A 6,258-nucleotide genomic window follows, 5' to 3' on the forward strand; every position below is an offset into this window, starting at 1 on the left:
CCGTCACACAAACGACCAAAACTGCCAAAACCCCATCACTCGAAATGCCTTTTGGCAGAGGGCAGTTGTTGTTCTTGTTTTTTTTTTGGTTGTTTTTATTTCGGGGGGGGGGGGTGTTATTGTGCAAAATATGCAGAGTTCTGGAACAATTAAAGCAATTTGAAATGCCAAATATGTGGTAGTGTTCAAAGTAATAGCAGTCCAATGTGACTAACCAGATTAATCCACATTTTCTGTATATTTTTTATTGCTACATGTCAAACAAATGACCAGTAGGTGTTCCAACATTCATGATATCCACACTCTTAAGGCCGTGAAATTGGGCAATTTTTGAAAGGTGTATGTTCAAAAAAATGTCAGTCTGCCGTTGACTTTACAAACTCAAAACTAGTTTGTACAACCTTTTGGGTTTCTAGAAGTTACCAATCCTTTGAATCACTGAATTAATATTTAGCTATATGATCACATCTGTGTGGCATGGAGTCAACCAACTTGTGAAACTTTTCAGATGTTATTCCACTTCAAGATTCCTTCACAACATTCCACAGTTCATTTACATTTCTTGGTTTTGTTTCAGAAACAGCATATTTGATGCCACTCCACAAATTCTCAATTGGATTAAGGTCTTGGGATTGGGCTGGACACTCAGTGTCTTGTGCCTTTGTTTGGGCACTAAAAACTTAAAATACAAAAGCAAAAGGGGTGGATGGTTCTGTTTACTGGACTGATATGGGTGTTTGAGCATGTAGAAGTTTGTGAATGTGAACAGATTTTTATTTATTTATTATATCCACAGGTGTGCATGTCAATGGTGCATTCCTATGCAAACAACAGAAGTTTTTGTTGCCATGAAAGTCAACATATTCACCATAAAATGGCAGATTACCCAGACCAACTACAGTGCATGACAGAGCACCCAAGATTTATTGCCAGTCTGAACCCATGGGTACTGAAGGTTGCCTACTTGCAATTCCAGGAACAGTATCCTCAGCGACTGAATTTTCCACAACATGAGTAAGCGCTATTTTTGAGAAAAAATAAATAAAGAAAAATTCTCATCGGCCCATCTTTTTTCCATTTACATTCATCCATCCATTTTCTTCATTGGTTATCCTCACAAGGGTCACAGGAGTGGTGGAGCCTATCCCAGCTGTCATCAAGCAGAAAGAAGTGGAGATCCCGACTGGACATCCTGGAGAAAATGCACGCAGGCATGGGGAGAACATGCAAAACCCACAGAGCTGGGCCGGGATTAAACCAGAGTCCTCATAATTGAGAGGCCAAGAATTCACTGCTGCTTCTCCGTGACGCCCTACGAAAAGCAGCATTTGTCCAATCATTGTTTGTTCAAACAAAGCCCCATTCTGGAAAATTGTCATATTTTCAGGTTAATGTCACATACTGCTTATAAACAGCTTATGAGATGGTGTTGGGACATTTTTTGCAAAAATAACCCCGTGCCACTTCCATTCTTTTGTGTGTCAAAGATTTGTGACACCTTTCTGAATCCAGAGGGCCAAGAGTACACAGGATTTAAATGGTCTACATCCTAATTGTGTAAATGTTGATGTATATGTCTGTATATGAAGTAAACATACACCACAGAAGTAGAACCATAGCATTTTTATTGAACTGTATGCTTATATTTTGTATAAATATGTTATATAACATTAGCACAGAATTATTTGGAATACTTTGAGAACACCTGAGGTTGAAATACATGTTGCAGTATTCTCTCTGGTGTCGTAAAGATGTGTTCCGTCATGAGTAGGCACTTCAGTCTGGTAAGTTTTGGAATGGACCAAAGATGGAGATTCAGCATCTGCTGGTTCGATGTCAACTTCTTGTGCAAAAGATGCTTCCTGCAACATCTAATTAATAGAAAAATAATATTAAATAAAATATTGATAAAACAGTGGCCGAGCTGGTGAAGCATTGGCCTCACAGTTCTGATGACCCAGGTTCGATCCCAGCCCTGCCTATGAGGAGTTTGCATGTTCTCCCCGTGCCTGCGTGGGTTTTCTCCGAGCACTTGCAACTTGAGTTGCAAACAGGTTTTCTGTGAGTGACTAGTATGTAATACTGCTGGTTTTTGTTATGTAATATTTTATTAAAATGGAAAAAAAACTGCAACAAAAGTAATGAAAAAAACAAAAGATTTGTATGGATTATATATTTTCTTAGCCACTTATTTTCACGAGGGTCGTGGGAGTGCTGGAGCCTATCCCTGCTTTCTACGGGCGAGAGGTGGGGTACACCCGGAACTGGTTACCAACCAATTACAGGGACATCGAGACAAACCGCCGCACTCAAAATCAGATATAGGGGCAATTTAGACTTTCCAATTAATGTTTTTGGGACGTGGGAGGAAACTCACGCAAGCATGGATAGAACATGCAAACTCCACACATGGAGGCTGGGATTGAACAAGGGTTCTCAGTACTGTGAGAGCAACGCTTTCCAGCTGCTGCACCGTGTGGCTATTTGTTGTACACGTTATCCTGTTTTAATAGTTGCGAATGGTCAAACTATCTGTAGTAATAAAATATTTTTCGCTAAGTACGACGTGTGTTTCTATCATTCACCCATGTAAACAGTGTTCAACGTTTTCAGGCAATAAAAGATTATTAACATACCTCCGCAAGTTGTCTCTTAAAAAAAAAAGCTCTTTGCAGTTTTGGTCCTTTGTGTGTGTGTGCAGGGGGGAAGGTTGTTGAAGTGTGTCCAGGTTCAGGTGAAAGTTCACTGAATTAGCCCTCTTCGTTTGCACAAAGCTTACCCACTGTCTTCCGAGGCTTGGGTCTTTGAGAAAATGATGCACAATGTGACCAGAATTATTCAAATTGCAACAAAACTGAACCACACATGTGTTCACCATTGTTATGGATTGGTTTTAGCTAACAATAACTGAGGAATTCTCAAAACCAGCAAGTGTCCGTGCTCATGTAAATCGCACCTCTGTCCACCTTGAGTGACGTCAGAGGCGTTCAGTCATTTTCAGGTGATGGAAACTAGGTCAAAGTCGAATGGATCTTTAAAACCTTCCTTGATATGCTGAAAATGTTTAGATTATATTCATGTCTCCAGGGGTCCAAAACATCCCAAATATATAGATTTATCGCATCGTTTGCTATGCTTTTTGCCCTGACCGGAAAACAGAGCATGTTGACCATGGCGGAACCAACGTTTTATTCCACGTCATTAGCGTGTGTGCAGGGAAACAGAGCGCAAGCGAACTTTTTTTTGCCTGAAAATAAATATGGAAGGACAAAACTGATTACAAGAAGTTATCCAATAGTTATTACAAAACTTCCACTGCAGTATATTGTGTTCAACATATCCTCCGAGTGAAAACATTTGACGTCCAGTGGACGTTTCCGTCATGTGCATGTTAAATCGGTCGCTCCTTGGAACATAATCATTCCCTTTTATTGTCTTCTAACCCATAGAAGTACAATTGCACCGCAATATTTATGTATTCTGACCATTGAACATACAGAAACCCATGATGCACGTAGTGTTTTGTATAATAAATATGTGTCCAGAAGTTATTTTGGTACTGGTGTAGCTCAGTGGTTACTTCCGTCGGAAACAATTCTACTACAGAATTCGTCTCTTCTCAATCCCTCAACAGGGATCGAACCGCGGGTGCCGTCCAGTGCTTTTTTACAAAATATTGAATGCCTTTTATTTTATTTGTGAGAGTGAATTTGATTATATGAAATCTTTAGTTTGCTAACCCGCTTTAATTTGAGAGACGTAACCTGACATTTAAAACAAAGCAAATTTATTTACATGGCGCGTTTCAAACAGAAGGCAACTGGATTTCCTGTACATGATTAAAAAAGATGAAAAAACAAGAAAAGTGTAAAAACATTTAAAACAAAAAGATAGAATAACACAAGCATGATTAGTGCACCATAGAGTCCCTTCTGGGGGCACAAGCCAGTGCAATCTGTAGGCCGGTCCCAAGCCTGGATAAATGTAGAGGGTTGCTTCAGGAAGGGCATCCGGCGTAAAAACTGTGCCAAACAAATATGAGCGTTCATCTACAGAATCCCATATCAGATCGCTCGAGGCCTGGGTGAACAATGCCCGCCCGCGGCACCGCTAACTTGCAGGGCTTCGGTGGAAATTCATCTACTGTGGATCAAAGAGAAAGAAGAGGAGGAACCCGGAATCATCGCCGTCAGAAGAAGAGGAATGCACAGAGCCTACAACTGAGTGTAGGGACTTTGAATGTTGGGACTATGACAGAAAAAACTCAGGACTTGATTGACATGATGATTAGGAGAAAGGTTGATGTATTGTGCATCCAAGAGTGCAGTTGAAAAGGTGGTAAGGCTAGAAGTTTAGGAGCAGTGTTTAAATTATTCTGCCACGGAGTTGATGGGAAGAGAAATGGAGTAGGGATTATTTTAAAGGAAGAGCTGGGTAAGAATATCTTGGAGGCGAAAACAGTATCAGATCGAGTGATGAGGCTAAAATTTGAAATTGAGGGTGTTATGTATAATGTGGTTAGCGGCTATTCCGCCACAGCTAGGATGTGACCTAGAGTTGAAAGAGAAATTCTGGAAGGAACTAGAAGAAGTAGTTCTGAGCATCCCAGACAGAGAGAGTTGTGATTGGTGCAGATTTCATTGGACATGTTGGCAAAGGAAACAGGGGCGATGATGAAGTGATGGGTAAGTACGGCATTGAGGAAAGGAACTTTGAGGGTCAGATGTGGTGGACTTCACAAAAAGGATGGAATTGCCAGTGGTGAACACTTATTTCCAGAAGAGACAACAACATAGAGGTTGTGGTGTGAGAGAGTGTAGCTCTACAGCATAGGATGGTGGTGTGTAGGATGACTCTGGTGGTGGGTAGAAAGAGAAGTGAAAAAGAAAAGAAGTGAAGAAGAAGATACTGGGAAAGAAATTAGCGAAGAAGTGGGACACTGAGAGGACTTAGGAGAGGCAAAAGGAGTACATTGAGATGTGACGTAGGACAAAGGTAGAGGTGGCAAAGGTTAAACAAGAGGCATATGACGACATGTACACCAGGTTGGACACGAAAGAACATACCTGTCAACTCGTACGGTTTAGCCATAGTTCATACGGATTTTGTGGTGTATCTTACGTATACGGGCGTATATCATAAATCATACGGATTCTGAACATTTCCGTTTGCGTTTACCCAGAATGGCGCTAGTCTACTCTACTGTGGGGAAAATCCAAAGCTGGAGAATTTCAAACGTAGCCTGCATCAAAGATTTTTGTCGCCGCAGGCATGATGTTTAGCGCAGCGGCAAATGTTGATTTAGATTAGCAAAATACTTTCATTTCCGGTAACTTTGCAGTAAATATTTGGCCCTGATCGAGCACCGCCGACCCGCAGACCTCACCACGGGAAACATGGAGGGTGCGGCCGAGGAGCTGCTGGCCAGCTCTCGGCTACCTATCACAATCGATCAAATCATTAATGATACGCTATTAGTGATGTTGACCTATCGAGATATGAGCTATACGGGGATATTACTTGACTGCAACAGAAACTGAGTGTCATTTTTTATCTTGACTTTGATCATTTGTGGCTCAAATTAATTTGATTTAGCTCGTAGCTAATGTAGCGCGTATGCTCGTTTGTTAGCCGCCTGAGCTTCATTATAAATACACGGGATTATTGTAGCTGACATTGTAGCTCTCTTGCTAGCATTCTAGCTCATGGTCGTGTAAACTTGTGCATCTCGTGATGGGAATGACCCACAGCTGGACGTCCAGTCTTTTTTTTTTTCATTGTCAACTGGATTTATTTGACTTTGAGTTGTACTAAAACATTTACTCTTGTTAATTAAGAGTTCGTGTCACAGCATTATAATTAATTAAAAAAAAATAAAAACACCACAACGAACTGACTGGAAGAAATGACATTTCAAGACCATTTAAATTAAGTAACTGAACAGCGACTCCTATAGGTTTTAATCTCTCTATGGTTTCGAGTGGCCAGGGGGCAGTGTAAACCTCTATTCATCCATTTCTTAGCCACTTATCCTCACAAGGGTAGCGTGAGTGCTGGAGCCTACACCAGCGATCATCAGACAGGAGTTTCCAGCCAAACCCAGGGTACGGAGACAAACAACCGTCGCACTAACAATCACACCTCAGGGCAATTTAGAGTCTGCAGTTAATGTGTGTTGTGGGCGGAAAATGGAGTTAACACACGTAGGGATGGGGAGAAGATACAAACTACAAAGCCGGGACCGGGATTTGAACTCCG

At 41.2% G+C, this 6,258-nt stretch overlaps 1 long non-coding RNA gene across 1 annotated transcript; it reads right to left on the bottom strand.

The window, feature by feature from the left end:
- Positions 1-1,608: 1,608 nt before the first annotated feature.
- Positions 1,609-3,143, bottom strand: LOC133504925 (uncharacterized). Its single transcript, XR_009796107.1, has 2 exons — positions 2,637-3,143; positions 1,609-1,871 (listed from the first exon to the last, which is right to left on the bottom strand). It is a non-coding gene; the product is annotated as an uncharacterized LOC133504925 (long non-coding RNA).
- Positions 3,144-6,258: the final 3,115 nt, after the last annotated feature.

The sequence above is a fragment of the Syngnathoides biaculeatus genome, chromosome 8, assembly GCF_019802595.1.
Source record: "Syngnathoides biaculeatus isolate LvHL_M chromosome 8, ASM1980259v1, whole genome shotgun sequence".
In the NCBI taxonomy this organism is placed as follows: domain Eukaryota; kingdom Metazoa; phylum Chordata; class Actinopteri; order Syngnathiformes; family Syngnathidae; genus Syngnathoides; species Syngnathoides biaculeatus.